A 23,069-nucleotide genomic window follows, 5' to 3' on the forward strand; every position below is an offset into this window, starting at 1 on the left:
GCGAGGGATTGGCGTGGACCGTGTCGGTGGACCGGTTCTAGGTTGCTACTGGTATTCACCAGAGCCCGCCGCAAAGCGGGATGGTCTTGCTGCGGCGGTAGCAACCAGGTCGTATCCACCGGCAACGGCTCAACCTCGCTGACTGCTGAGAAGGCGTGGGACAGAAGGACTAGACAGAGGCAAGGTCAGACGAAGCAGAAGGTCGGGGCAGGCGGCAAGGTTTGTAGTCAATGGCGATAGCAAGAGGTCAGGAACACTGGTAAGGCAAACACTATAAATGCTTTCTCTGGCACAAGGCAACAAGATCCGGCAAGGCAGTGAAGGGGAAGTGAGGTTAGATATACAGGTGGCAGGTGGAGGCTAGACTGATTGGGCCAGGCACCAATCATTGGTGCACTGGCCCTTTAAATCTTAGAGAGCTGGCGCGCGCGCACCCTAAGGAGCGGAGCAGCGCACGCCAGGACGTGACAGCCGGGGACCGGGACAGGTGAGTGACTTGGGATGCGATTCGCGAGCGGGCGCGTCCCGCTATGCGAATCGCATCCCCGCCGGCAATGTCAGTGCAGCGCTCCTGGTCAGCGGGTCTGACCGGGGCGCTGCAGAGAGAGGAACGCCGCGAGCACTCCGGGGAGGAGCAGGGACCCGGAGCGCTCGGCGTAACAGTACCTCCCCCCTTAGGTCTCCCCCTCTTTTTGTCCAGTTGTCGCTCCGCATGGGACGAGGACATTGGGAGCGATTGTAGAGTCTCCTTCTGGAGGACAGAGAAGTCCATGGTATACTCATCAACGGCAGGCAGTTCAGAAGGAGTGGGAATGGGGAGGGGGGGCAGAGGGTGAAGCTTGGCACGGGGCAGAGTGTTACCAGGACGGGGGCTATGAGGAGGAGACACTGAGGTTTGACTGAAGGTACTGGGAGCAGACGTGAGGCATTTTTTGTGGCAAGAAGCACCCCAGCTCTTGATCTCCCCGGTGGTCCAGTCAAGGGTAGGAGAGTGGCGTTGGAGCCATGGCAGACCGAGGAGGACTTCAGATGTGCAGTTTGGCAAAACAAAAAATTCAATTTTTTCGTGATGGCATCCAATACTCATGAGCAGGGGTTCTGTGCGGTAACGCACAGTGCAGTCCAATTTTACTCCGTTGACCGAGGAAATGTAGAGCGGCTTGACGAGACGGGTCACAGGGATGTTGAACTTATTAACAAAAGAGGCCAAAATGAAATTTCCCGCAGAACCAGAGTCCAAGAAGGCCATAGCTGAGAAGGAAACGTTGGCAGAAGGAGAAATCCGCACGGGCACAGTGAGACGTGGAGAAGCAGACTTCATACCAAGAGACGCCACACCCACGTGAGCTGGGTGCGTGCGTGCGTTTGCCAGACGTGTAGGACGAATAGGGCAATCCACCAAGAAATGTTCGGTACTAGCGCAGTACAGACATAGATTTTTATCTCTACGGCGAGTCCTCTCTTCATGGGTCAGGCGAGAACGATCCACTTGCATAGCCTCCTCGGCGGGAGGCACAGGGGTAGATTGCAAAGGATACTGTGAGAGAGGTGCCCAGAGATCAAGGTCTTTTTCCTGGTGGAGCTCCTGGTGTCAGAAAAACGCATGTCAATGCGGGTGGCCAAATGGATAAGTTCATGCAGGTTGGCAGGAATTTCTCGTGCAGCCAGCACATCCTTGATGTTACTGGATAGGCCTTTTTTAAAGGTCACGCAGAGGGCCTCGTTGTTCCAAGATAATTCAGAGGCGAGGGTACGAAATTGGATGGCGTATTCTCCAACAGAAGAATTTCCCTGGACCAGGTTCAGCAAGGCAGTTTCTGCAGAAGAAGCTCGGGCTGGTTCCTCGAAGACACTACGAACCTCAGCGAAGAAGGACTGTACAGTGGCAGTGACAGGATCATTGCGGTCAAAGAGCGGTGTGGCCCATGACAGGGCCTTCCCAGACAGGAGACTAACCACGAAAGCCACCTTCGACCGTTCTGCAGGAAATTGGTCCGACAACATCTCCAAATGTAGGGAACATTGTGACAGGAAATCACGGCAAAGTCTAGAGTCCCCATCAAATTTGTCCGGCAGGGACAAGCGGAGGCCAGGAGCGGGCACTCGCTGCGGAGGAGGTGCAGGAGCTGGCGGAGGAGATGGTTGCTGCTGTAGCTGTGGCAGAAGTTGCTGTAGCATGGCGGTCAACTGCGACAGCTGCTGTCCTTGTTGGGCGAACTGTTGTCCAAGTTGCTCTATCTGTTGAGACTGCTGGGCGACCACCGTGGTAAGGTCAGCGACAACTGGCAGCGGGACCTCAGCGGGATCCATGGCCGGATCTACTGTTAGAATTCGGCAGGCTGGATGTGGATCCTCTGTGTCAGCGAGGGATTGGCGTGGACCGTGTCGGTGGACCGGTTCTAGGTTGCTACTGGTATTCACCAAAGCGAGATGGTCTTGCTGCGGCAGTAGCAACCAGGTCGTATCCACCGGCAACGGCTCAACCTCGCTGACTGCTGAGAAGGCGTGGGACAGAAGGACTAGACAGAGGCAAGGTCAGACGTAGCAGAAGGTCGGGGCAGGCGGCAAGGTTCGTAGTCAATGGCGATAGCAAGAGGTCAGGAACACTGGTAAGGCAAACACTATAAACGCTTTCTCTGGCACAAGGCAACAAGATCCGGCAAGGCAGTGAAGGGGAAGTGAGGTTATATTTGTGCACAGGGCTTACATTCGTGCTCGTGGCTGCAACATTTGAATACAGATTATACACGGCCATACATTGACTTACCATGTGGATGAAGTTCTTTCATACTTGAGACTGTACTTTACATGCAACCCTGTACACCTATAAAAAGAGAAAGACTAATGAAGCGGTTGAGTTGTGCCCAAAACCGCGTATGAGGGCACGCCTATAGAGGGCATGCCCTATGGTGAAATGCTGAAAATAAGGGCGGGTTGGGAGGGTTCCGAAAAATGACTCGTACGCCCCGCCTGCATGGTGGAGGGGCGTTTTATAGTCGTGCCCCCATCATGGCTCCGCCTAGAGGTGTGGGGGCGTGGGAATTCACGCCCCTTTGCACAAATTCAGCCTTAAAGGCTTCCCACTTGTGCACATGGCTTACATTCGTGCTCGTGGTTGCAACATTTGAAGACAAATTATACACGGCCATACATTGACTTACCAGGTGGATGAAGTTCTTTCATACTTGAGACTGTACTTTACATGCAACCCTGTACACCTATAAAGAGAAATACTAACAAAGCGGTTGAGTTGTGCCCAAAACCGCGTATGAGGGCACGCCTATAGAGGGCAAAAAATCAATAAGTAGAATTAATAACATTGTTCCTAACCATGATGACCAAGGCCACACACTAGTCATATCTATCTCCCCTAACTGTAATAACTGAACTAGAGAAACAAGAGTTATGCCTGCTGGCTAGCAAACACAAGAGGCAGTGCTCGATGTAGCGAAGCCATGGTATTCATGCCTACTACGTGCGGCCCGACACTGGAAACGGGACCTGACTACGTACTAGCTGATTCGTGCGTGTCGACATACCTACTGTGCCATTGCAGAAAGGGGAAACCAATAAAGCTTGTCAGGCATGACGTGTCCTCCACTCCCTGCTAAATAAGTGGCAAAAATTCACTGTTAGTTGGTGACGCACAACCTATGTGACAGACCCTCGGTAGATTTTGCCAGGCATTTAAGCGACCTGGTGCCTGTAGATGTGACAGGTCTTTGCGTAGACGTTTTGCCTGACGAGACAAACCTGATTCGAACCTCCTACCTGTAGGTGTGACAGGTCTTGAGTAACCCTAGTGTCTGTGGACGTGACGGAAGTTTGCGTGATGCTGACAAGCGTGGACGAGATCGGTTGGTTCGAGACGATGACCACTTGTGCGTTGGGAAATTTATAAACTTTATGACTTGTGTAAGGGAAACATTGACTATGCTGTAAATTCCCTGCAGGTGTGGCAGGAGACGACGATGTGGAACCCCTAAGTATGGCGGTGTCGTTGCTCTGAAGATGTGTCAGTAACAACAACCAAGTAGTGCATCCCCCTGCAGACGTGGCAGGCATGACGGGTATACAACTACCTATGTGTCATGATGTAGTTGCTCTGAAGACGAGTCAGTAACAACTATGCAGGGCATCCCCCTGCAGGCGTGGCAGGCATGACGGGTAAACAACTACCTATGTGTCGTGATGTAGTTGCTCTGAAGACGTGTTAGAAACTACTATGCAGTGCATCCCCCTGCAGACGTAGCAGGCATGACGGGTATACAACTACCTATGTGTCATGATGTAGTTGCTCTGAAGACGAGTCAGTAACAACTATGCAGTGCTTCCCCCTGCAGGCGTGGCAGGCATGACGGGTATACAACTACCTATGTGTCGAGATGTAGTTGCTCTGAAGGCGTGTCAGCAACAACTATGCAGTGCACCCCCCTGCGGACGTGGCTGGCATAACGGGTATACCCCTACCTATGTGTCATGACGTAGTTGCTTTGAAGATGAATCAGTAACAACTATGCAGTGCACCCCCTGCGGGTGTGGCAGGCATGACTGGAATACAAAGCCACCTATGGATCGTGAGGTAGTAGCTCTAAAGACGTGTCTGTAACAACTAATAAGCAGTGCCTCCTGCCGCAGACGTGGCAGGTATGACTGGTACAACCACCTATGTGTCGTGACGTAGTTATTTTTAGGACATGACGATATGCATAAGAATATTCCAGCGACAAAGACTTATGCATTCCCTTGGACAAGATGAAAGGTAACTAGTGAGTGTGTGACGAGATACGGACGCTTAAACTGTGACTACGTGCAGTTACTATGGTGATGTACGTGAATCCTGTCAGCTACGGAAGCCAATAGCCGGTACATCAACTGTATTGCAGAGCAAAATAAGCGTGGTGAAACTAATGTGTGCATAGTATGTTACTTATGGTAGTGAGCTTGTGACAACACTATGTGGATGAACATGATGAGAAGCCGTCTCGTATATGCCTGACTTGTAGCAGAGTATGCGAGTAATGGAATGTAACAACATGAGACTGATTGCTACCATACAGTACACTAAGGACAAGCATTACAGCAACCATGATCATGCCCAACATCAACTTAACTTAGTGAAAATACAACATGCGTGCTGCGAGCCTATACCCAGTGACTGGAGAATGCTGTAACATGTGCTTAAATTCTATAGGTATGTTAGTGTAAAACAATATACAGCATTTGCTATGTACCTGGAAACACCCACGTGATAACCAATATTGCAAGCGTATGTACCGTACAATGCTACAATCGTATGTTCCGTGAAAACACAACGTATGAAGTGTAATGGCCAGACGTATGTGAAGAGTAACTGCTTGTGCCTGTACCGTACAAGCAATGAACATCTGAACAGTATGACGCTATGAATTTATGTGTAGTGTACACCGTGTGAAGCTATGCGTGTATGACCTGTATGAGCTATGAGCATGTGTACGATAACACAGTATGACGCTAGACACATCAGCACTTATGAGATGTAAGGCACACGTGAGTGCAACATGACAACGACGAGCACATAAGCGATGCTGGTGGTATGAGCATTCAACCCTGTGACTGTACTTGCTGTATGTGACGCAATGGGCGCGTGCACTATACACAACACTGACCGTGCCTGCTGGTATATGACACTGTGAGCGTATGTACTGTTATACAACAATGTGACCATACCTCCTGCATATGGCACTGTGAGCGTGTGTACTGCATGCCATGCTGTAACTGTACCTACTGCATGTGACCCTAAGAGAGCATGTACTATATCCAACACTGGCCATGCCTGCTGCATGTGACACTATGATCGTGCGTACTGTGTACAACGGTAACTGTATCTACTGTATATGAAGTATGAGCATATGTATTACATACTACACTAACTGTACCTACTGCATATGCCACTGTGAGCATAAGTACTGCATACTGTACTCTAACTGCACATACCACCATGAACGCATGTGCCGTACACAGCACTGAACTGTACCCCTAACATGAACACTAAGCGTATGTACTGTATGCAACGCTGCAACTTACCCACTGTATGTGACATTACGAGCGTAAGTATTATATACGACACTGACTGTACCTACTGTATGTGACGCTATGAGCGTATGCACTGTGAACAACACTAACTACACGACACTGTAAATTGTACCCACTGCACGGCAGTGAGAATGTATACACTGTGTACAACACTGACTGTTACCCAAAGCATGACACTGCGGGCGTATGAACTGTACACGACCCTGACTGTACCCACAGTATGCGACACCATGGGCGCACACCCCGCGCCAAACACTGACCGCATGCTCCGCATGTCTCCCTAAGGGCGCATGTAGCCCACCCATGCAGAGCATATGCCGCGAGCGCCCCCACGCAGCATGAGACGCCGTGATGTAACCTATGCATTTGTAACCTACGTGCGGTGTAGAACTGCGATGTCGTAAGAGCAGTGATGCTGTGAGTGTGAATACCGTACTCATGTCACCGATGTGAGCGTAGGAAGTGTATAAGCAATATGCCGCACGAATGCTAAGAGACTGGACGGTATGGGCGCTATGACTGCCCGATATGACAGCTATGGGTGACTGCACGGAATCACGGCTATAGGTGATTGTACGTTATGAAAGCTACGAGTGACTGTACGGTATGAATGCTATTAGTAACTGCACAGTATGAACGCTATGAGTGACTGCACGGTGTGAAAGCTATTAGTAACTGCACAATATGAACGCTATGAGTGACTTCCTGGTATGGACGCTATGAGTGACTGCACGGTATGGCTGCTATTAGTAACTGCACAGTATGATCACTGAGTAACTGTACAGAATGGAGGCTATGAGCTACTGCACGGTATGGAAGCTAGGAGTGACTGCACGGTATGAACGCTATGAGTAACTGCACGGTTATGGATGCTATGAGTGACTGCACGGTATAGATGCTATGAGTGACTGCACGGTATGAACGCTATGAGCGACTGTATGGTATAAATGCTATAAGTGACTGCACAGTATGAATGCTATGAGCGACTGTACGGTACGAATGCTACAAATGACTGCACGGTATGAATGCTTTAAATGACTGCACGGTATGAAAAGCTATAAATGACTGCACGGTATGAATGCTATCAATGACAGCACAGTATGAAAGTTATAAATGACTGTACGGTATGAATGCTATAAATGACTGCACTGTATAAATGCTATAAATGACAGCACGGTATGAATGTTTTAAATGACTGCACTGTATGAATGCTATAAATGACTGCACAGTATGAATGTTTTAAATGACTGCACTGTATGAATGCTATAAATGACTGCACGGTATGATGCTATAAATGACTGCACTGTATGAATGCTATAAATGACTACACGGTACAAATGCTATAAATGACTGCATGGTATGGATGCTATAAATGACTGCACTGTATGAATGCTATAAATGACTGCACGGTATGAATGTTTTAAATGACTGCACTGTATGAATGCTATAAATGACTGCACGGTATGAATGCTATAATGACTGCACGGTATGATGCTATAAATGACTGCACTGTATGAATGCTATAAATGACTACACGGTACGAATGCTATAAATGACTGCATGGTATGGATGCTATAAATGACTGCACGGTATGAATGCTATAAATGACTGTACTGTATGAATGTTATAAATGACTGCAACGGTATGCATGCTGTGAGAGCTATGGGACAAATGCTGAGGCACGGACTCTGTAATTCATGCATGCACATGTGAAGAATATTCTGCAGTGAATTCAAGGTGCCACAGGACAACCAGTGTGGGCTTCACTTGGTGGTCTACATCAGAAATATGGGAGGGTATCCTCTGGGGGGGGGGCTACCTCAGCATACCAAGGAGCAGCCCATCCCCCAAAGCACACCCAAGCAGGGCACAGACTTGCCCCACACTAGCGAGGCCACTGTCCGTATCCTGCACGCTGACTAGCAGCAGCCCGCCTGGCCAGTTCCAAACTTCGCCAGCAGGCTGCGCTGCTCTGAACCACCCTGCATGCACCACGTGACCCCGCCGCGCTGCCCCGGCAACAAGATGCCTGAACACGCCGCAGGAGTGAACAGGACGCCGGCGGAGGCCAGAGCAGTGTCACAGGCACGTGACCGGCCTCCCACGTGGCACTGCCGTGCTGCACCGGCCGTGGAAAGCCGATCAGGCCGCTGCACCACTGCAGACACCTACCGGGAGGCACGAGGCAGCGCGCGGGGCGGCTGTGAATGCTGCCGCCGACGCTGCTGCTAGGGCCTGGATGCCGCATGAGGGAGTGAACGACGGGGCGAGGTTCCCCGGCGGACACCGGGAGCGTGGCGGTGCACGGGCGAGGGGAACATTAGAAGGTGGGTGGCTGCTATGAAACCGGGATAAACCGGGCTTACCGTGCTGGAACCACTCCGCCCCCTGCACACACCCACTCCTTCCGAAAAATGACTCGAACGCTCCGCCTGCACGGTGGAGGGGCGTTTTATAGTCGTACCCCCATCATGGCTCCGCCTAGAGGTGCGGGGGCGTGGGAATTCACGCCCCTTTGCACAAATTCAGCCTTAAATGCTTCCCACATACAGGTGGCAGGTGAAGGCTAATTAGACTGATTGGGCCAGGCACCAATCATTGGTGCACTGGCCCTTTAAATCTTAGAGAGCTGGCGCGCGCGCACCCTAAGGAGCGGAGCCGCGCGTGCCAGGACGTGACAGCCGGGGACCGGGACAGGTGAGTGACTTGGGATGCGATTCGCAAGCGGGCGCATCCCGCTATGCGAATCGCATCCCTGCCGGCAGTGTCAGTGCAGCGCTCCCGGTCAGCGGGTCTGACCGGGGCGCTGCAGAGAGAGGAACGCCGCGAGCGCTACGGGGAGGAGCAGGGACCCGGAGCGCTCGGCGTAACAGCATGGCGGTGTCACGCAGTTCTTCACAGGTTTGCCTTGGCGACAAGGGTCACACAGGGGAGGAACTGCTAAAAGTCATTCGTAAAGAAATCAGAGCATGGCTTACTCCACGAAAACTGGAAATGTGAACCATGGGGACCGATAATGGGAAGAACATCTTGGCCGCGCTGCGAAAAGGAAGGGTGAGCCATGTGCCCTGCATGGCACACATGTTAAATCTGGTTGTCAAGCAGTTACTGAAGTGTTCCCCCCATTTGCAAGACATCCTAACAATGGGAAGGTAACTTTGCATGCACTTCTGCCACTCATATACACCGCAAAGCACACCCTCCTTCAACTGCAGCGTCAGAATGGTATCCCCCAACATAGTCTGATCTGTGACGTTGCCACACGATGGAATTCCACCCTCCATATGTTGGACCGACTGTATGAACAGAGAAAAGCCATCACCAATTTCTTGATCATCCAAGAGCATAGGGGTACTCTCCTGTGTAACTTCAATGTGAACCAGTGGCAGCTCATACGTGACACCTGCCGTTTGCTCAGGCCCTTTGAGGAAGCCACATTATACATAAATCGCCAGGATTATGGGATGAACTACGTCATTCCACTGCTTCATTTCCTACAACAAGTGTTGGAAACGATGGCTGGGCAAGGCAATGGAGACGTTGCAGCTACATCTCGCCACATGAGCCCTGTGGGGGCTAAAATGGAGGAGGCACAGTGGAGCACAGTTTAGGTTTCATGAGATAGGTGGTGTTTCTAATCATCTGACAGGAGAGGAGGAGCATGATCAACTAGAGGAGCTGGAGGGTTATGAGGAAGGCGAGACAGAGGACACAGACACACCGTGGCAGTATGCAGTGGAGATGGAGGAAGGGAGTCACTTGCACAAATAGCAGGATGCATGCTCAGATGCTTGCATCGTGACTGCCGGATTGTCAACATTTGGCAGTGGGAGGACTTCTGGGTCTCCAGCTTATTGGACCTTCGCTACTGGCACAAAATGGAGACCTTTTATACACCCACTAAGAGGGAGGACAAACTGACCTACTACAGAGAGATCCTACATAGTCAGTTGGCCATGCCTATCGGTGCCATCGTCCATCCACTCGCAGGTCTGACTCAGGGGGCCCTCTGCACTCACTTTCCACTGCCATGGCTGCTGGGGAGGGGAGGGATGACAGGAGCAGTACCAGCTCCATTAGCAGCAGCCTAAGTCTACAGTCGCTGATGAGTATCTTTCTGAAACAACTCATCAGCAGCAGGTAGACATGGAGCAGGACCTGAACCAGCAGGTGGTGGCATACCTTGACATGGCCATGCCAACAAACCTTGAAGAACCGCTGGACTTCTGGGCAGTCAAACTTGATTCATGGCCGCCCTGGAAAAGCTGTCCTGCCTGGCCAGTAGTGTGCCATCAGAGCTGGTGTTTAGTGCAGCGGTGCCATAATCACCCCAAGGAGAACTCGTCTGTCCACGAAAAATATGGAGAGACTGACCTTTGTGAAGATGAATCAGACATGGATCAGCCAGGATTTCCACCCACCAATGCCAGATGCATCAGAGTAGATTGACCATGGTGCTACACCAACACTTCACAAATATGGAGAGTGCCAAACCAATTTAAGGCACTGCTCCCCAGTTACAAACATTTCAGCCACCTTCATCACCGGGTACTGGTATTGCCACCCACCACACCACTCTTTCAGGACTCCTGATGCTGCTGCCACCTCCAGGCTGTGCCATTCAGCCACTATATGTTCTCCTTATGCTTTAGCCACCTCCAGGCTGTACCATTCAGACATTATATGGGCTCCTTATGCTTTCCCTACCTCCAGGCTGTGCCATTCAGCCAATATATATTATTTTCTGATGCTGCTGGGACTGTCTTGGATATTACCTACTTTTTTTATTACCTACTTTTTTATTTTTTTATCATTTTAATGTTAGGGGTTGTGAAGCCCTCCTGTAAACTCCTGCTGATGCCTGCTCCAGGCTGTGTGTTTCAGGAATTACTGTGCCTAGTGATGCTGCTGGGCTTGCGCCTTAAATTCTTTGATGAAAGCACAAGGTAACATACCTCTTCAATAGAGATTTAAAGTGTGATCTTTCAATCTTAGGGGTTAGGAAACCCTCTTGAGTATTGCTGCTGCCTGCTCCTGAATGTGTCGTTCAGGAACTACTTGGCTCACGGATGCTGCTGGCCTTGGGCCTTACATTTTTGGATGTTAGCACTAGCTTACATACATGCTTATTAGAGATTTCAACATTGATCTTTCAATGTAAGGGGTTATGAAACCCTCTTGTGTACTGCTGATGCCTTTTCCTGACTGTGTGTTTCAGGAACTACTTGGCTTACTGATGCTGCTGGGCTTGGGCTTTCAATTTTGGGATGGTAGCACTAGCTAACATGCATCTTCAATAGAGATTTCAACATTCACCTTTTAACCCCTTAAAGGGGTACTCCTCCCCTAGACATCTTATCCCTTATCCAAAGGATAGGGGATAAGATGTCAGATCGCCGGGGTCCCGCTGCTGGGAACCCCCGGGATCTCGGCTGCGGCTCCCCGCTATCATTACTGCATAGGGGATAAGATGTCTAGGGGCGGAGTACCCCTTTAAGGATTGAGCCCTTTTTCACCTTAAGGACTGAGCCCTTTTTTGCAATTCTGACCGCTGTCACTTTATGCATTAATAACTCTGGGATGCTTTTACCGATTATTCTGATTCAAGATAGTTTTTTTGTGACATATTATACTTTAACATAGTGGTAAATTTTCGTCGTAACTTGCATCCTTTCTTGGTGAAAAATGCAAAAATTTCATGAAAATGTAGAAAATTTTGCATTTTTCTAACTTTGAAATTCTCTGCTTGTAAGAAAAATGCATATTCCAAATAAATTATATATTGATTCACATATACAATATGTCTACTTTATATTTGCATCATAAAGTTTACGTTTTTACTTTTGGAAGAAAAGGGCTTCAAAGTTCAGCTGCAATTTTTCACAAAATTTTCAAAATCGGAATTTTTCAGGGACCAGTTCAGTTTTGAAGTCGATTTGAGGGGTCTTCATATTGGAAATGCCCCATAATTGACCCCATTATAAAAACTTCACCCCCCAAAGTATTCAAAGTGACATTCAGAAAGAGTGTTAACCCTTTAGGTGTTTCACAGGAATAGCAGCAAGGTGAAGGAGAAAATTCTAAATTTTCATTTTTTACACTCGCATGTTCTTGTGGACCCAGTTTTAGAAATTTAGCAAGGGGTAAAAGGAGACAAATCCTCTCAAAATTTGTAACCCCATTTCTCTTGAGTAAAGAAATACCTCATATGTGGATGTCAAGTGCTCTGTGGATGCACTACAAGGCTCAGAAGGGAAGAAGCAACAATAGGATTTTGGAGAGTTTTTCTGAAATGGTTTTTGGGGGTATGTCACATTTAGGAAACCCCTATGTTGCCGGAACTGCAAAAAGCAACAAAATGGCATACTATTTTAGAAACTACACTCCTCAAGGAACGTAACAAGGGGTACAGTGAGCCTTAACACCCCACAGTTGTTTGACGACTTTTCGTTAAATTTGGATGTGTAAATGAATTTTTTTTTTTGTTCACTAAAATGCTGGTTTTCCCTAAAATTTTTAATTTTTACAAGGGGTAATAGGAGAAAATGCCCCCAAAATTTGTAACCCCATCTCTTCTGAGTATGGAAATACAATATATGTGGATGTAAAGTGCTCTGCGGGCAAACAACAATGCTCAGAAAAGAAGGAGCGCCATTGAGCTTTTGGTGAGAGAATTTGGTTAGATTACAAGTGTGAAGCCATGTGCGTTTACACAGCCCCCCGTGGTGCCAGAACAGGGGACCCCCCCACATTTTGGAAACTACACCCCTCACAGAATTTAATAAGGGGTACAGTGAACATTTACATCCCACTGAAGTTTGACAGATCTTTGGAACAGTGAGCTGTGCAAATGAAAATGAAAATTTTTCATTTTCACGGACCACTGTTCCAAAAATCTGTGAGACACCTATGGGGTATAAATGCTCACTGTACCCCTTATTACATTACGTGAGGGGTGTAGTTTCCAAAATGGGGTCCCATGTGGTGGGGGGGTCCGCTGTTCTTGCACTATGGGCTCCTGGCGCTCCTTCTCTTCTGAGCATTATAGTTTGCCCGCAGAGCACTGTACATCCACATATTGGGTATGTTCATACTTATTGGGTATGTTCTTACTTATTGGGTATGTTCTTACTTAAAGAAATGGGGCTACAAATTTTGGGGGGCTTCTTATTCTCCCTTGTGAAAATGAAAAATGTAGGGAAACACCAGCATTTTAGTGAAAAACATTTTTTTTTTCATTTTCACATCCAACTTTAACGAAAATTCGACAAACACCTGTGGGTGTGTTCAGGCTCACTATACCCCTTGCTACGTTCCATGAGGGGTGTAGTTTCCAAAATGGAGTCACATGTGGGTATTTACTGTTTTGTGTTTATGTCAGAACCGCTGTAAAATCAGCCTCCCCTGTGCAAATCACCAATTTAGACCTCAAATGTACATGGCATGCTCTCACTCCTGAGCCTTGTTGTGCGCCCTCAGAGCACTTTATGCCCACATATGGGGTATTTCTGTACTCAGGAGAAATTGCATTACAAATTTTGAGGGTCTTTTTTTCCTTTTACCACTTTTGAAAATTAAAAGTATGGGGCATCACCAGCATGTTAGTGTAACATTTTTTATTTTTTACACTAACATGCTGGTGTAGACCCCCACTTTACCCTTTTCATAAGGGGTAAAAGGAGAAAAAGCCCCTCAAAATTTGTAACGCAGTTTCTCCTGAGTACTGAGTACCCCATATGTGGCCCTAAACTGTTTCCTTGAAATACAACAGGGCTCCAAAGCAATGCACATTTGAGGCCTAAATTGGGGATTTGAATCCGCCACAAAAATACCCTACGGCAGTGTTTCCCAAATGGGGTGTCTCCTGCTCAGTGGCTGTCCAGCTTTACTGGGAGTTGTTCTTTTTCAACTGCTGAAGGCTCCATTTTGGAAACAGTGCCGTACAAGACGTTTTTTTTTTTTGGTATGTTTATATGTAGTGTTTTATTTTTTTATTTTGTGTAGGTGTAGTGTAGTGTAGTGTTTTTAGGGTATATTCCCACGGGCAGGTTTACGGTGAGTTTCTCGCTGGGAGTTTGAGATGTGGAAAATTTGCCGCATCTTAAACTTGCAGCAGAAAACCAGCTGTAAATCCGCCCGTGTGAATGTACCCTGGACCTTCAGCTGTTGCAAAACTACAAATCCCAGCATGCACTAACAGACCATACATGCTGGGAGTTGTAGTTATGCAACAGCTGAAGGCACATTGGTTGCAAAACACTGAGAGTTTGTTATGCAACCAGTGTGCCTCCAGCTGTTGCAAAACTAGAACTCCCAGCATGTACAGTCTCTCAGTGCATGCTGGGAGTTGTATTTTTGCAACAGCTGGAGGCACACTGGTTGCAAAACACTGAGTTAGGTAACAAACCAATGTGTCTCCAGCTGTTGCAAAACTGCAACAATCAGCATGCATTGACAGCCAAAGGGCATGCTGAGAGTTGTACTTTTGCAACAGCAGGAGGCACACTGCTACAACTCCCAGCATGCCCTTTGGTAGTCTGCGCATGTTGGGAGTTGTGGTTATGCAACAGCTGGATGCACACTTTTTCATAGGACAACCCCCAGCATGCACAGACTACAAAAGGGCATGCTGGGACTTGTAGTTGGAACTCCAGCTGTTGCAAAGCTACAACTCCCAGCATGCCCTTTGGCTTTGCATGCTGCGAGTTATTACTAAGCAACAACAGGAGGTGAGCAGCCCTCAACTCCTGCTGTATCCTGCCGCCAGGACCGCCGCTGCTGCCACCAATCCTGCTGCTCCTGTCGCCACCACCCCTCCTGAGGGGACCCCTGCCGGACCAGGGAAAGGTCGGAGCTCCCGTCGGTCCCGATCGTTGCCATGATCGCGGTCCCGATCACCGCCCAGCAGGGCCTTGATTTGTCGGTCATTCCGACCGATCAATCACGTGATCATGAGGCAGTACCCGTGCCACCTCACTCCTGCTGGGTAAGGGTGAATGGGGCTGCTGCTGGGTAAGGGTGAATGGGACCCGATTGACCCAGAATCGCCAGTCTGAATTGACCAACGATTTGCGGCGATCGCCGATATGGGGGGGACCTAAGGACCCCCCCTGGGCGATATGCCGGGATGCTTGCTGAACGATATCAGCAGGCATCCTGGTCCAGTCCCTGCCCGATGAGCGGCAGGGGCCAGAAGAACGCAGGGCATACCCTTACACCCTAAGTCCTTAAGGACTCGGAAACGGGGGCGTATGGATAAGCCTTGCGTCCTTAAAGGGTTAATGTTAGGGGTCGTGAACCCCTCTTGTGTACTCATGCTACTGCTTACTCCTGTCTGTGTCATATAGCAACTACATGGTTTAGTGATGCTGCGGGGCCTAGACTATTACCTATATATGTTTAACGTACCACTAGGTACCATGCATCTTCAATGGAAATTTCAAAATTGATCTTTTATTCATAGAGATTGTGAGGCCCTATTGTCTCCTCATCTGCCGCCAACTCCAGGCTGTGCCATTTAATTTAATTCTTAAATTTCAATGTCTCCTCATGCCTCTGCCAACTCCCAGCTGTGCCATTCAGACACCATATGGTCTCCTCATGCGTCAGCCACCTCCAGACTGTGCCATTCAGCCACTATATGGTCTCTTCTCATGATTCAGCCAACTCCAGGCTGTGCCTTTCAGCCACTATATGGTCTCCTCCTACTGATGCCACCTCCAGGCTCTGTCATTGTGATGCCATGTGACATGTGACTCCTTATTAAATTTGGTCCTTTGTACCCACACACTGGGGCCTGGGACATTAAAACTTGGGAGTTAAAAGTTCAATTTCAAAATCCTTAATTTAAATTTCTAAATCTTAAATTTATATTTCAAAATCATACATTTCAATGGTCTCCTCATGCTTCTGCCAACTCCAGGCTGTGTCATTTTATATATATATATATATATATATATATATATATATATATATATATATATAGTTTACTGATGCTGCTGGGCCTGGGAATAAAAATGTTTTTATGGTAGCACTTACTATCCAAAATCTTCAGTTTAAATTTCAAACGTCGTCTGTTTTTTCTTAGGGATTGTGAAGTACTGGGGTCTCCTCATGCTTCAGCCAACTCCAGGCTGGGTCATTCAGCCAATATATGGTTTACTGATGCTGCTGAGCCTGGTTCTAGGAAAGAAAACTTTTGTTATGGCAGCACTAGCTACCCAAAATCTTCTGTTCAAATTTCAAACTTTGTCTTTTTTTCTTAGGGATTGTGAAGGCCTAGTGTCTACTCATGTTGCTGCCAACTCCTGGATGTGCCATTAAGACACTATATGTTCTCCTCATGCTTCAGCCAACTCCAGGTTGGGTCATTCAGGCAATATATTGTTTACTGATGCTGCTGGGCCTGGGAATGCATTTTTTGTTATGGGAGCACTAGCTACCCAAAACCTCCAGTTTAAATTTCAGAATTCATTTTATAATCTTAAGGATTTTGAAGGCCTAGTGTCTACTCATGCTGCTGCCAACTCCTGCCTGTGTCATTCAGCCACTATATGGTCTCCTCATGCTGCCAACACATCCACACTGTGTCATTCAGCCACTACATGGTCTCCTCATGCTGCCAACACCTCCACGCTGTGTCATTCAGCCACTATACGGTCTCCTCATGCTGCCAACACCTCCACATTGTGTCATTCAGCCACTATATGGTCTCCTCATGCTTCAGCCTCATCCAAGCTGTTTCATTCAGCCACTATATGGTCTCCTCATGCTGCCATCACCTCCACGCTGTGTCATTCAACCACTATATGGTCTCCTCATGCTACCAACACCTCCACGCTGTGTCATTCAGCCACTATATAGTCTCCTCATACTGATGCCACCAAAAGGCTCTGTCATTGTGCCGCTCAGCGGCAGTGATTCTAAAAGCGATACCTGTAATCTGCATGTCATTCTGAATAACATTTCACTACCCCAGCACTCTCCATTTGCATGTTAGAACATGAGTCACAATAGATGAACTTCCTGATTTTGTGGCTCATTTCGGTATGAATGTCCCTAAAGATTTGTGTTTTTAAAACATAGGGACATGCCTTACATTTTTCACATCTATAACATCCATATGGTCGTGACATACTCCCTAGCCATGTATCTCTTGAGCATGTGTCTGGGACCAAATGGCTTTGAGTAAGGATATCCCCAAGATTCTTCCCTCTCCTGTATGTAATTTGAGGTCGTTCATTGAGAACCTCCAACAGGTCCTGATCCATTCTTAAGATTCCAAAATATTTTTCAAGAATTGATCTGATTGGATTAGCAGCTTGGTCAAACGTGCCTATAGCTCTTATGGGGTTTCTAGAGTCTTTCTTCCTGCAAGGAACGAGTAAGTCCTCTCTTGGGGTTCCTAGAGAATTTTAAAAGGCCTCCCTGAGGATGTAATCTGGGTAGCCCTGATTCTTGAATCGAGATCTTAAAGGGGTACTCCGGCCTCAAGACATCTTATCCCCTATCCAAAGGATAGAGGATAAGATGTCTGATCGTGAGGGTCCTGCCGCTGGGGACCCCCACAAATTAGCATGCAGCACCCCCCTGTAAGTACTGCCGGAAGCGCTGGAGGTTCTCAGTATTTTGCCTCCTGACCACAGGGATGGATTATCGTGACATCACGACTCTGCTCCCGTGTGACATCACACCCCGCCCCCTCATTGCAAGTCTATTGGAGGGGGCGTGACTCCTGTGGAGTAATTTATGAAGCGACTTGCCCATGTGCAATGAGATATATAGGAAAGACAACTCGAGCCTTCAAAACTTGGGAGATATCGTAAATAAAAGAGAAACCTCCTTGGCTGTCCACATGAACAACATACACGGTGGCCACTTAGAGGGCCTTAGCTTTGTAGCAGTCGAGTGGGTCAAACCCTCCTCTCGGGGCAGGAACATTGATCGCATTCTATTGCAGAACTAGTATTGGTGGATTTATCAGCCTAACTCCACGGCTCCTGTAGGTCTCAACGAACAACAGAATGTTTGCTGTTTTCTTTAAATTAGAGGGATATAGGTATGGTTCCTCCCATCAGTAATGACGAGCTAGGTAGCTAGTGGACCCTTAGTAGGTGTCCCAAGATTAGTGTCATTACTTAGCTTGGGAAGAATAGGGGTAATAGGAGGTTCCGGAGCGGGTCCGCCCTTTTTAGGGTGGCCACCCTGCCAAGGCATTAGGGACATGAGATCAGGGTACACAAGGATTAGTGGAGGTTCACTAGGCCCCTCATTGTTACCCCCCCCCCCCTATATCTATTTAGGTATATCCTCTCCCCCTATATGGGAGGAGCCTTGCCTATGTTACTTTAGAGTTAGACTCATATTTTTTTATTTTTACATACTGTATTTATGATTACAATATACAAAATTTTGCTAATTAATGATCGAAGCTCTATATATTTGTAAATCCAGCATAAATCACTTATCTCTTATATATTTCCTATTTTGAACTCTGCATACTCACTCAGATTGGCGGTACTTTATTCCGCAAGAGCGATCATCTGTGTTTTCATTGCAAAGGCAGCGCAGCGGTGTCATGTGACCGGCAATGGTCACATGCCCTTGTCCCGATCTCGCAAGATCGTGATATTGTGATCCATAATGACCGGGACTTGCGCCATGTGCTAGTGGCGTTCCGGATATAAGTCTGCACGCCGGAAGTATGAGCTAGAGCGCCAATAGCTGGTAAGTGGCTCCCTACCACTGTAGGTTGCGCTCCAGCTCATAACATACCGGACTTCAGTATCGTGAGTAGCTAGAATCTGGCAGTGATTTTTCTTTCAGGTACCATCTGCTACACAGTGTCCCTAACAGGGGGATTTTATCTGTTTCATTTTTTAAGGTATCCTGTGGGGATTGGAGGTACTGAGAATATTGTTAGCTGATACATGGCTCATCAAACCATTTGACATACCTATAGCAATGTTTCCTCTATTTCCCATTTTGTTTTACAGGTGCCCACAGGAAATCTGTTGGTCCTGTATTTACTATATATAATTTATCTTACTATATGTATTGTTGGACCTGACTTTACCATACTATCAGTGTCTATTTATAAGTGAATTGCACACTATGCATATTGGACCCCTTTTTCATTGTATCTTATGGTCTAACATCCCAGACCGAATGTGAGCTTGGTACCTATTTAATTGTCTTCCCTGAGGAAGCTGCTTCACGTTGGGCTACACATATATTGGTACATTGTTTATCAGAAATAAATTCAGTTTTAATGGGTCACTATTTTGGTGTATTTTAACCAAATTAGTAAAAGTTATGTTTTAAGAGCACTTCCTATGAGTTTATCCCCTATAATTGAACATCTGGAGGGCCACAGTTTGAGACCACTGCTCTAGAGGTATCTGCTTGGAAGGGAATGCACATCGATCTACATATCTAGTTCTTTGTTTTCTTCTTTTCACTAAAAACACACTGACTGATTGGCAATTCACTGTACTATACTATCTAGACATCTATATTTCTGTGCTACTCCTCACTAGCTGTCTAACACACCCTCTCCCTCAAATCTCCTCAATACAATACAAATGGCTGCCTTTACTGGTTCTGCTCATATATAAAGCCTTTGACATAGGCACTATGTCACTCACCACTGTGGGCCCTAATGATTAGCTCAGAGACAAGAAGGGCTCACTGCAAAACAATATGGGAAAGCCCCTCCCCATGCCCAAGGTCATGTGAGCCATTATCATCATCGCCGTCATGTACATCAATGTATGTGTATTGTAGCTGTCGTTTCGAACATTTCACCTGAAACTATTTCAAGTAGGTTCAGATTCATTTAAATCAAAACATTTTAGGAATTCTGGGTCCAATCTGGTTAATTACAAAACAACTGATGTCCATTGTGCAACAAACCATCTTGCTCAGTTTTTTTTTATCATGAGGAAACTCCTGAATGTAACTCTGACACAAATGTGCACTTACTTACCCTCCACTAGTCCTCCCTACCTCTTCACAAACACATCACCACTATTCCAAAGATCTTACACTGACCAATGCTTTTTTTGTCCTGATGAGCAGTTGGGTTCTTATTTGAGGTGAAGTTTAGGATGCTATCAAACAGCAAAGAGGGAGGAAAAGGTGCTACCTGCCACTTGCACAACACTGACCTGCTCCGCAAATCCAAATAGCTCATCTATTCTTTACTACAGTCTGCAGTGTTCTATAGTCCAGTCCCTCAACCACTTATTAACACAGCAGCTTTTTTTAAACCTCCTTTGAACTAACAGTATAAGGCAGCGGTACTCAACTAGCGGACCGTGGTCCAAATCCGGACCATGGGCGACAGTCATTCAGCCTGCCAGCCGACTCTCACCACATTCATTTGTATCGTTGTCTTCAGCTATCCGCATCAATTGCTCTGGCCAGGCCTGACTAGAAGAGGCCAGAGCAGTGCAGCAACACGGCACCTGCGACAGGTAGACCCCTATCTGTTACTCTTCCATTGTTTCAGAACTACAGCTTCCATCATTACCTTCTAACTGTGCATGATAGGAGTTGTAGTTTGTAACAGCTGGAGAGTCACAAGAAATTATTTACTGGATATTTCATGGGGGGGGGCACAGTGTCAAAGTTTATGGGGGGGAACAGTTCTTGAAGGGGTACAGTTCCTGAGGGGGCACAGTTAATTGGGGCACAGTTTATGGGGTTGCCACGCTCCATGCTGGGGCAAAGTTTGTGTGGGGCACAGTCCATGTGGGGGGGGGGCACAGTGGCACAGTTCATGTGGTGGCACAGTGATATCATTCATTGAGGGAGCACAGTCAACCCATTCGTTGTTTTAAGGGACACAAAGATACAGTTATTTGATACAGGGCATAACATGTGGCAGTATTATACTCAGGGGCGCATAGTGTGGCAGTAATATACCAGTGGCACAGTGTGTGGCAGCAATATACCAGGGACATAGTAAGTGGCAGAAATATAACAGTGGCACAGTGTGTGTCAGAAGAATTTGATACATTATTGCCACCCACTGTGCCCCTGATATAAGAATACCAGAGGCACAGTGGGTGGCAATAATGTACCAAAGGCACAGTGTGTGGCAGTAATATACCAGGGACATAGTAAGTGGCAGTAATATACCAGTGGCACAGTGTGTGGCAGTCTTATACTAGGGAGACTCGAGTATATGCAAAAAAAGAAACAGAGAAGAGAGCGCACTAATGTGCCATGATTCTGTATGTATAGGAGATACACAGGTGAACGAAGACTGGTGCGCTCACCTGGGGGTGTTGTGTTACAGACACAACACCGTTGAAGGCTTATTCCCCAGATCCCTGGGAGGTAGTGGTGGAAGAGCTGCTGGGCACCCGTTCGTCTCGGGAACTGGTCCTGGACGTCTGGTATAGGGAAAAGAACAGTGGAATCCTGGTTCCACGAAGAAGCGGTGCTTGGTAGCGCTCGTTTCCAGCGAGAGACGAAAGATTGTAGTCTACGAACTCGGGTGTGGCATAAAGAAAAAAGTCTTTATTCGCACATGCAGTAACAAAAGGGATAACGCGTTTCGAGGGGCGGAGACCCCCTCTTCGTCAGATCCAATCATATGTTGGGATAGGTTCCCGTCCCACTTATACAGAAAAAAGCCCGCGAAAAAGTACACACTGGCGAATCAAATTGCGTTACACTATATACATCCTATTTAAATGTACATATCAATAATCAATAATATATATAAACCTTAAAAAGATTAAAAGAATTCCCGCTGGAAAAAGAGAAAGGGAAAAGATCAGAGGAAGCTATAATGATAGTATGCTCACTCATAGATCCTAGGTTGAGGGTTCGGGTGGCTCCCTCGTTTGGGCCGCCAATAGTTGAAATGAAGCTCAGTGGTCCGGTGCCGTGGTTCTTTTCCCTAGTCTTATACTAGGGGCACAGTGTGTGACAGTAATATACCAAGGATACAGTATATGGCAGTAATATGACAGGGACACAGTGTGTGGCAGTATTATAATAAAGCAGAGTGTGTGGCAGTATTATACCAGGGACACAGTGTGGAACAGTAATATACCGGGACACAGTATGTGGCAGAAAATATAAAAGTGACACAGTATATAGCAGTATTTTACCATGGACACAGTGTGGGACAGTATTATACCAGGGGCACAGTGTATGGCAGTACTATATCAGGGGCACAATGTGTGGCATTAATATACCAGGGGCACAGTATGTGGCAGTAATATATAAGAGGCACAGTATGTGGCAGTTTTATACCAGGGGCACAGTGTGTGGCAGCAGGGCACAGTATGTGACAGTATTATACCAGGGGCACAGTATGTGGCAGCTATATACCAAGGCAGAGTGTGTGGCAGTAATATGCCAGGGGCACAGTGTGGGGCAGTATTATACCAGTGACACATTGTGTGGCAGTAATATACCAGGGGCACAGTGCATGGCAGTAATATATTCAGGGGCACAAGGTAGCAATAATATACCAGGGGTACAACATATAGCAGTATTTAGGTCATACAGGGAACAGTAGGTTTATGTTCTCAACACATCAGTTGCACATTTTACTGTGTAATAGTAATGTGTTACAACAGGCAGTGCTATTTCTTTTCATGGCTCTGTGGCCACTAACTGTTCCCCTAACTGTTCCAGGCCTTAGCGTTCAGCTCTAACCTTCACTGGATGGCAGACCTGAATAAACGCACTATAAACTAAAAAATTTTGAAAACCCCAGATTTAAGGCTTTGTTTTATGCAGGAAAAATGTTTTTATTTATTTCTTTCAATAAAATAGTGCAATGTGCAATAGGAGTTCAATTTAACAGTGTGTGGGAAATTTTAAGCCATTTATCACTCCACTGAGAGTTCTAGGTAAAGACATATGCAAACAGCTCATTTATATGCCACCTGGTCAGGTGACAATCCCCGGGTACCAGTGTATCACTCACTGTGTGTGAAAGGGAAATACAATGAAAAAAATTCCAACAT

This window comes from Hyla sarda, chromosome 9 (genome assembly GCF_029499605.1).
Source record: "Hyla sarda isolate aHylSar1 chromosome 9, aHylSar1.hap1, whole genome shotgun sequence".
NCBI lineage: Eukaryota > Metazoa > Chordata > Amphibia > Anura > Hylidae > Hyla > Hyla sarda.